The sequence below is a fragment of the Delphinapterus leucas genome, chromosome 7 (genome assembly GCF_059928025.1).
Source record: "Delphinapterus leucas isolate spDelLeu-1000000601 "Yukka" chromosome 7, BTC_Dleu_Yukka2, whole genome shotgun sequence".
NCBI lineage: Eukaryota > Metazoa > Chordata > Mammalia > Artiodactyla > Monodontidae > Delphinapterus > Delphinapterus leucas.
In genome coordinates, this window is record NC_143135.1 from 9564341 (window position 1) to 9573786 (window position 9446).

Genomic DNA, 9446 nt, shown 5'->3' on the forward strand with positions numbered 1-9446 from the left:
AAATATTTTTACTTTTTTATTAGGTGTATACTAATATAGAATTGTTATATCTTTCCTGGTGAATTTAATTTTTATTTTACTTAACATTGTCATCACTTCATTATTACTGCATAGTGACTACCTTTAATAATACTTTTTGTCTTAAAGTTCAGTTATTAATATAGATATACCACCTTTCTTTTGCTCTGTATTTTCTTCATATAACTTTTTTCTTTTTAATAATATGTTTTATTAAAGTATAGTTGATTTACAACTGTTGTGTTAATTTCTACTGTACAGAAAAGTGATTCAGTTATACATATATACATATGTATACATATGTACATATATACATGTATACGTATGTACATATGTATACATATGTACACGTGTATACATATGTACATATATACACATTCTTTTCCATATTCTTTTCCAGTATTGTTTATCACAGGCTACTGAATATAGTTCCTTGTGCTATACAGTAGAACCTTGTTGTTTATTCATATAACATTTTTCAGTCTCAACCTTTTCATATTCTTATGCTTAGGTGGGTCAGGTGTGTGGGTTTTTAAACTGCTTTAAGCATTCAAGTGTACAGTTTAGTGACAATAAGTACATTCACATTGTTGTGCAACAATCATCCATCTCCAGAATATTTTCCTCTTCCCAAACTGAAACTCTGAATCCATTAAACAAATGTTGATGTCTATCTGCGCTTTATTTTCTTTCTTTTTTTTTTTTTTTAAAGAATCAATTTTATTTATTTTTGGCTGCGTTGGGTCTTCGTTGCTGTGCTTGGGCTTTCTCTAGTTGCAGCAAGCAGGGGCTACTCTTCGTTGCGGTGCGTAGGCTTCTCATGCGGTGGCTTCTCTTGTTGCGGAGCACGGGCTCTAGGCGCGCAGGCTTCAGTAGTTGTGGCGCACGGGCTTAGTTGCTCCGCAGCATGTGGGATCTTCCCGGACCAGGGCTCGAACCTGTGTTCCCTGCATTGGCAGGCAGATTCTTAACCACTGCATCACCAGGAAAGTCCCTGTGCTTTACTTTCTATTCTTGGATTTTATAGACCTCATAAGTCTATGCTCTATATCTCTTTTCAACTTCTTTTTCAAATTTTCCATATCTGTGTGTACTTTTCTGTTACTTTTTGATTATTTATGTATATTTTCCAGGACTCTAATTCTCTCTTTGGCTCTGTCTAATCTATTTAACCCATTCTTTTGGAGATATATATCTATATGTATACTTCATTTGGTCATTCAAAAATCTGTTTGGTTCTCTTTAATAATCACTTGTTTATTTATCTTAAGTTCATACATAACCTTTCTATATTGTACATAGGACCTGAGTATCCGGGGTTCTATAGCATCTAAATCTGTTCTATGTTGTTTCTTCTGATTCTCACTCATAGTGGCTAGCCTCCTTCTGTGCTGGCGATCTCTGATTGGGAGCTCATTACTTGTTATTAACCAATGGGAATCTTCTTACCTATATTTGGACACTTCCCTCCAAAGGGGATTTGCATCTGCTTCTGCCAGGAGCCAGAGGGTGCCACCAACATGGAACACTTCAGTCCTCCTTGAGGGCCCTGGCTTCATGTAGTTGCCCAAGATCCAGCTCCCCCACCCCCTCCTGGCCAACCTCCCAGCTTCATTCTAACTTTTCTTTTGGAGTCAGGAAGTGGGTTTTGGAGATCTTGGAAGACAACAGGGCCTCAAGGAATCATGGCCACTCTTTGCAGGATATTCTTTTTCTGTAGCAAGAAGGTTCCTCACTGCTCTAAGTCCACCAAATGAGAAGAAGGAGAAATTTTCCAATCCAGGGACTTCCCTGGCAGTACAGTGGTTAAGGCTTCGTGCTTCCACTGCAGGGGCGCAGGTTCGATCCCTGGTTGGGGAGTTAAGATCCTGTGTGCCGCAAGGCCAAAAAAAAAAAAAAAAAATTCTCCAATCCATTCCACACACGTCTATAGTAGCCATCTTTTGGACATGCAGATCTGATCACATCACACCCCTGCTTAAACCCTTCAATGACTCCCTTTTGTCCTTAAGTATAAAGTTTGAACTCCTTGGGAATTCCCTGGCAGTCCAGTGCTTAGGACTCGGTGCTTTCGTTGCCGGGGCCGGGTTCAATCCTTGGTCGGGGAATTAAGATCCTACGAGCAAAAAAGATAAAGTTTGGGGCTTCCCTGGTGGCACAGTTGTTAAGAATCTGCCTGTCAATGCAAGGGACACAGATTCGAGCCCTCGTTCGGGAAGATCCCACATGCCACAGAGCAGCTAAGCCCATGCGCCACAACTACTGAGCCTGCACTCTAGAGCCCGCGAGCCACAACTACTGAGCCCACGTGCCACAACTACTGAAGCCTGCGCGCCTAGAGCCCATGTTCGGCAACAAGAGAAGCCACGACAATGAGAAGCCCGCGCACCACAATGAAGAGTAGCCCCCACTCACTGCAACTAGAGGAAGCCCGCGCACAGCAACGAAGACCCAACACAGCCAAAAAATAAATAAATAAGTTTATTTAAAAAAAAAAAAAAAGATAAAGTTTGAACTCCTTGCCCAGCTTACAAGGCCCCACCTGATCTGGCCTAGTTGCTCAATGTACTTCCCATCCTTGTACCTGTCACACTGTTACAATTAGATGTCTGAATTCCCCAACACACCCCTCCCCCGAACTGTATACTTCATGAGTGTAGAAACTTTGTCTTGTCCACTAATATCTCCTTGGCACCTGGCACAGGTGCTTATTAAATATTTGTCGAATGAATGAATGAATGAACACATTTACTGGGTGCCCAGTGTTTTTCTTACTGGTTTCTGTGAATTCTTTATCTTAAAGATGTTAACATTTTGCCATTCGTTGGGAATATTTTCCCCAGGCCATCTGGCTTTTAATTTTGGTGACTTTTTGGTGGAGGGAGGAACATAGAACATAGGTAAGTTTTACATTGTCATGTAAACAGATCTTCTTCTTTTGAGGGTTCTTCAAACGCTTCTAAGTTCGGAAAGTCTTGCCCTCCCTGGATGTTTGATGTGTCCCTTCTCTTTTCTATGCACGCTGCTGTCGATGTCTTTTTCCCAAAGCAGGGCTCCAATCATGCCACTCTCCCGCTTAAAAATGTTTAACTGTCTCCTTGGAGCCTTTAGTATAAATTTCAAACTCTTTAACTTGGCCTCCAAGGCTTTTCATGATTCATCCCGAGGCGGCCCATCTGATCTTTTGTTTACTGTCCCCAACTTAGCCTGAGCAGAATGAAGGGATCCCTCCATCTGTACCCTGCTCTCTCCCACCTCCCCGCCTTCGTTCCTGATGCTCCCTCCGCCTAGAATCCCCGTCTATCTATTTAATAATTATTTATTCTATATATTCATAATTATTACATATTAAACTCCTGCTTATTCTTCAAGCCCTATTCTCTCTAAAAAGCCTCCCCTTACCCCTCCTCCTGAGAGGATGAATGATGGAGGGATAAGAACATGAGCTTCTGGAATCAGATAAATCTGGATGAAAATCCTAGCTCCTTCCCTTGTTCACTGCGACCAAACCCTTTAAACTTTCCACATCTCAGTTCCTTCATCTTCGTTTTGTTTGTTCGCTTGTTTTTGGCTGTGCTGCATGGCTTGCAGGATCTTAGTTCCCTGACCAGGGATTGAACCCTGGCTCCCTGCAGCAGAAGCATGGAGCCATAAGCACTGGACCACCAGGGCATTCCCCCCTCCTTCATCTTTAAAATGGGAACAGAAAGCAATGAGAGGACCAGATGGGTGGTTGCCAGGGTGAACTAAGTCTGATATCATGAATGCAAAGATCCTAGCATGGTCCCTACCCCACATTTTGGAAGGGAGTCACCTGCTGCCCTAGGGTCATACTCTCCCCCTCTAATCGTATTTGTCCCTCAAGGTTTGGCTGGTTCTAATTCCATTAGGTGGCTGAGCTTTCCTGCTCTGGACCAGGGAGCGGGCAAACAGGTTCCACCTCAAAGAATCCAGCCCAGGCCCCCAGGCACCTTGGTGGGACACCCACACCCCTCTGGGGCGAAAGGAATCCCCTCCTTCCTTTCTTGTGAGCTCCAGTGGTTTTGTCCCGAGAGGCCCACCAGCCAGCGCTCTCTGCCCCTTGCCATCAGCACCCAGGATAATGATGAGTCAAGTAGAGCAAGAGTAATCCTCCCAATTTAAAGGTGGGTAAACTGAGGCTCAGGCTATCTTCCAAATAGCTGGGTCTAGAACTTGTGTGGCTTCTCAAGGGGCTCTGGGAGGCCTGGACGGCTGTGGTGGGGAACCTGGGGAGAGCTCTGACCCCAGAGTAGGAGATGGTACAGGAACCCTGGCTCTCATGGCCTCCACCCCTTGTGCTCGATGGGTTAGTGCCACTGTCGGAGGCTGGTGGGGAGCTCAGTGTCTGTGTAAGCTTCGTGAGCCTAGAGTACTACGCTTGAGTAGGTTGTTTTGTCTGTGTTGTCTGGGGAGAGCAAGGATGACAATTCATTGGCTGGAGCGTGTGTGTGTCTTGGGGGCTGGGGGTGAGGGTGGGGACAACCTGGACAGAGAGAAGAGTGAGCTTAGGGTCAGGAGCCCTGGGTTGCAGCTGGGTTGCAGCTCTACACCCAGCATGCTGTCACCTGGGATGAGCGCCTGCCCCCTCTGGACACCAACTGCCTTATCTGTAAAATAGGGGTGGTGGTAGATAGGCCACTGGCTGCCAGGGGATCAAACCGCTGGCTGGGCCTGGCTCCTCCCTGAGCCCAGACTGTCTTCTGGGCCTGACTTCACCCGATTGGCCCCCACAAATCTCTGACACCATTCTGCTGCCTCTTCCCTCTTTCCTGTCCTTCCCCCAGTGGCCTGGGCCCGACTCTGGCTCCCCACCATGGCGGGGGCGGGGGGGAGCTGGGCAGGCAGTGGTGTTGGTCAGGCCTGGGCGGGGGGCCTCCAAGCCCACAACTGGCCTTTTGAGCCTCTTCCTGGAGCCAGCATCCTCTCCTCCCTCCCTCTTGAAATCTGAGCCCAGGGATCCAGGGAGCTCTCGCCCCGCAAAACATTCCATCCAGTTGTCCAAACACTCTGCACAGCTGGCGGAGGGAGGGGCCAGAGCCTGGCTTTCAGGGAAGCCTTGGGCTGTTGTTTTCATGGAAATGGCTGAGTCCTTACTCAGAGGGCCAGTCTGGGATGCTGGAAGTGGGTTCGCAGGGCTGAGAGGATAAAGAGCCCCCAACACGCCCTCCTGGGCTTGCCCAAGGCCTCCCTCACCAAGGCCCGGCCCCTGGTGGGAAGGATCCAGGCTGCCTCATGCCGACGCGAGGTGGCAGCCGGGCGCTGGCGGCCTTGTGATCGTCCCCTCGGAACTGGGCTTGGTGCGGTGGCGGGGGAAGGGCAGGCAGGAATGGCTGAGAGAGCAGCCTGAGAGGTGGCTTAGGGCAGCAGCTTTTCCGGGCAAGCAGTCCCAGACCTGGCTGCCTCTTGGTTCTGACCCACCAGTGACCCGGGATGAGTCCACAAGCCTCAGTTTCCTCACCTGCAACAGGAAGGGGTTGGGCTCCTTCTGCCTCTGATTTTCCTAAGTCACAGCCAAGGACAAGGTCCTCATAGCTTCCCATGCAGTCCCAGCTGTGCCTAAATGTCCAGAAAGTAGCCAGATTTTCTAGACAATCCCCAGAACAACTGTGACTCAGTTTCCCCTCTGAGAGGACAGCTGGGGCTTGGCAGGGAGGGACCATAGCCTGTACACTTTGTCACCAGCCAGGCTCAACCCCTTCACCTCCCGCCACGTCAGGGTGATGGGGAGACCCCCCCCCCCGCCCCTTCACACATCCTGTTTTTCATTCATTGTTTCCAGGTGGGCCCAGAGGAAGGTGGAGGCACGGGAGAATTTAGCAGGAGGATCAGTGAGGAGCAAAAACAGGAAGGGGTTGGGAGCAGGCCATGGAAAATTCACTGCCAGGAAACAGAGGCCAGCATCTGGTTTGCATTAGGCTGAGAGAGCTTCGAAGCCCAAAGCTTGAGTGAGAGATATTGTTATCCATGCGCAGGGCAGGCAGGGTGTGACTACCCGTCAGGAACTGGCAGCTTCTCCCAGCGGGAACTCAGAGGCTGACAGGAAAAAAGAGGGAAGGCGAGGGAGAAGGGGACAGGAAACTCAGTCTCCACTGTGGCTGCCACCTCATGAATGTTATCTTCTTTGATATTCACAACTTCACAGGGGAGAATTGTTCCCATTTTTATAGTTGTGGGGATTGAGTCCCAGAGAGGTTAAGTGACTTGCCCAAGGTCACACAGCCAAGGGAATGGCAGAACTCCCGATTAGAATTCAGGCCAAATGAGATAGGGTGGAACACTCAAACCATCCCACGGGTGGATTGAGGCTGACTGTGTGCCAGGCAAGGGGCCACTGAGGATTTGGTGATGAGCGCGGGCCAGCCTCTGCCCATGGGGTCACTCAGTTCATGTGGGGGGTGTCTGACAGTGCCATGGGGCACTGTTCATGACACAAGGTGGACCACGTGTCTGAGGGCTCCAGCCCAATGCCTGCAGAGGAAAAAGCAATCCAGAGGGGAAGGCTTCCTGGAGGAGGGGGTATGAGCAAAAGAGAATTTTATCAGAGGGGGTGGGTTGGAGTGGAGGATGCAGAGAGGGGGTAGTGTGAGGAATGTGGGAAGAGGGGGGTGTAGGGCATGTCTGGGCAATAGCAGCTGGCCTGGTGTGCCTCAGAGGGAGAGATTCCATTTTATAGTTGGGGAAACTACAGCATAGAGCCTAATGTGCCCAGAGGTTCACAGTCTGGGAGTGGGGTTGAATCCAACCTCTCTGACTCCATCCAGGTCTACGTTCCTAACTGCTACACCATCTGGTCCCTTTTTGCTGGTGGTTAATAGTTTTAAGGGGATATTGAGGCCAGGGACCACAGGGCAGCGGGGGCCTTGCCCAAGGCCACACAGCCAACTAGTGACAGGGTCAAAGCTGGACAGGCTCTTTTCAGCTTGCCAACCTGAGTGGGAAGAAGACAGGCAGCCCCATCCATGGGCCCGGTAAAAACCTGGGGCCTTAGGTATGTAGAGGGAGGCTCCCACCTCCCTTCAAGGTATCTCACCTTCCTTAGGAGGGGGGCCCAGCATCTTATGCTATCTGCTGAGCCACAGGAGTTAATAATTACTGGGTTTAAGGAGACAGAGGCCTGTCTGGGAGGCGCCTCCCTCACAGGCCGCTGCTCCTCAGAGATAGCAAAGGTTAGTGTGAGTCTCAGCCTGGGAGTGGGGAGAAGGCTCCTGCCACCTCCCCGCTTGGCAGTCTCCAGAGACACTCTCGGTCTGGCCCTCCAGCCATGGACCCCGCTAAGGAACGCACTGAGTGCCCTGCCCGAGAAAAATGCCCTGTGTTCCTGGCAATGAGCTCAGGGACCGTCCGCTACGTCCCATCAGGTTTGGGCCTTGCACTCAAGGGCAACTTGGGAGAGCAGCCCTGGGACACAGACAGGTGAGCGGAGGGGATGGGGGAATCTTGCCACTCAGCAGGGGCATTGGGGGAGGGGTGAGAGGTGGGGCTCCAGACAGGGGACTGGCATAGAACTATGAGGAATTTCATGAGCATTCTACAAGGTCGGCACCAGGGGTGGCCCTGATTGTCTTGTCCAACTTGGTGGTTGTACAGATGTAGAATCTGAGGCTCAGAGAGGGCAAGACACTCATTCCTGGTCACACAGTGAACTGAAGTCCAGAATCAGGGCCTGGGTCATCTAGGCTGGCAGTCTTCTGGATGGGTCTGTGGCCAAGGCTGCCAGGCGGGGGATAAGGATGGCAGGGGTGAGGGGGAAGTTTGGGAAGGGCAGTGGCTTGGGGGCAGAGGACACACCTTTTATATTTTCCTCCCCACCTGCCGGTCAGGCACCTAGTAGGCTCCTCTTGTTGCCCAACAGCATGTAGCTGCGGCTGCCAGAGAGCCCCTCTGGTTTCTGGGCTGTCTTTTCAGAAAACCGGTATAAGGGGTCACAGCCCCTCCATCCCTGGCTGTGTGGCATTGGGCAGGTTCCTTAACTTCTCTGAGCCCATCTTTTTCAACTGAGGAGTTGTGGGAGGAGCTAGTGAGGCCTTGGGGGTCCTAAGCAGCTGCATAGATCCTGGATACCTTTGTAGTAATTGGGGTGGTGACAGTGACCCCACACTTGTCCTGCAAAGCCTCACTCAAGAGTCTCCCCAGCCCACCGGTCCTCCCGGGCTGAGGACCCTTCCTCTGGGGCCATAGCCCTGGACTGACACCCCCTCCACCCCTTATCTCCCACCAGTCCGGGTTACCACGACTTGGACCAGGTCTTATCTCCTGCCTGGGCTTGTGATGACTTGGAGGGTAAGCGCCCTGTTCTGAGCTCCTTTTGTGTCATCCCCTCCCCATTCCCCTAAAGAGTGAACAGAGCAAGGTCCAGGAAGACAGCAGTTGCTCAAGACTATTTGGAGAAGGATTCGTCAACAAACATAATGACATCTGCTTTGGGCCAGACCCTGGGCTGGGCTGCGGTGGGTGGAGAAACACAGCCCCAAGGAGGACCTGGTCCCTGCCCTTGGGAAACCACAGCTGTGGAAACAACTGCCCTGCAGAGTGAAGGAGGTCTGGGCAGAATGAAAAGGACGTCACAGAGGGCTGCCCAGGTTGTTCACTGCACAAGGTACCAGCCAAGGGGGCATGAGAGCCAGACATCAAGTCTGGCTTGCCCTCCACTCACCAAGTCCTGTACCTTGGCATGGGCCATGCCCACCTAGGAAAGGAGTACCGTTCTCTAATTTGAACTAAGACACCATTCACTTAGCAAGGTGTGCCCTGGGCAGGCAGTGGCCCTGGAAGCGGGGGTCCCCACCCCACATCTCTCCACTGTACTGGAGCCCCAGGTAGGACAGAGCCTGTGTCTATGCAGTTTCCTTTTGGGTCCCCAGCCCTTGTATGGCCCATAGTTTGTGCTCAGAAGGGGTGGTTGAATGCATGCATTCAAAATGCGTGCCCCAGATGAAGACCTGATAAACTCAAGCCTGGGGCCCCAGCTCGGGGTCTGAGGGTAGTGCCCCAAGTTCTAGCAATATCTGGAAGGGAAGTACTTCCTCCCATCCTCCCAGGCCTCCTCTAGACACGGAGGCTGGGAGCCATGGTCCCTGGCAGGAGAGAAGCGGGGTTATGCTCTCACTGGATCAGCCCCAGGCTGAAGTTGAGGCTGATGGTCAGGGCTCAGGAAAGGTGACAGAGGGACAGAGGGGTTGAGGGACAGGCTAGACCAGCGTTCAGGGAATTTGCAGAGGATGTGGGACCTGACAGGTGTGTGTGTGTGTGTGTGTGTGTGTGTGCGCGCGTGCGCAATTCTCCCAGAGAGTAGATGGTGGGCAAAGGTAAGGATGGGCAGTATCTGTTCAGAGCAGGAAGGGAGGCCCCTGGTTGGGGGGGGAAGGGGCGGGGTTGGGGTTGAAGACTTGGGCCGAAGGTGGGGCCTC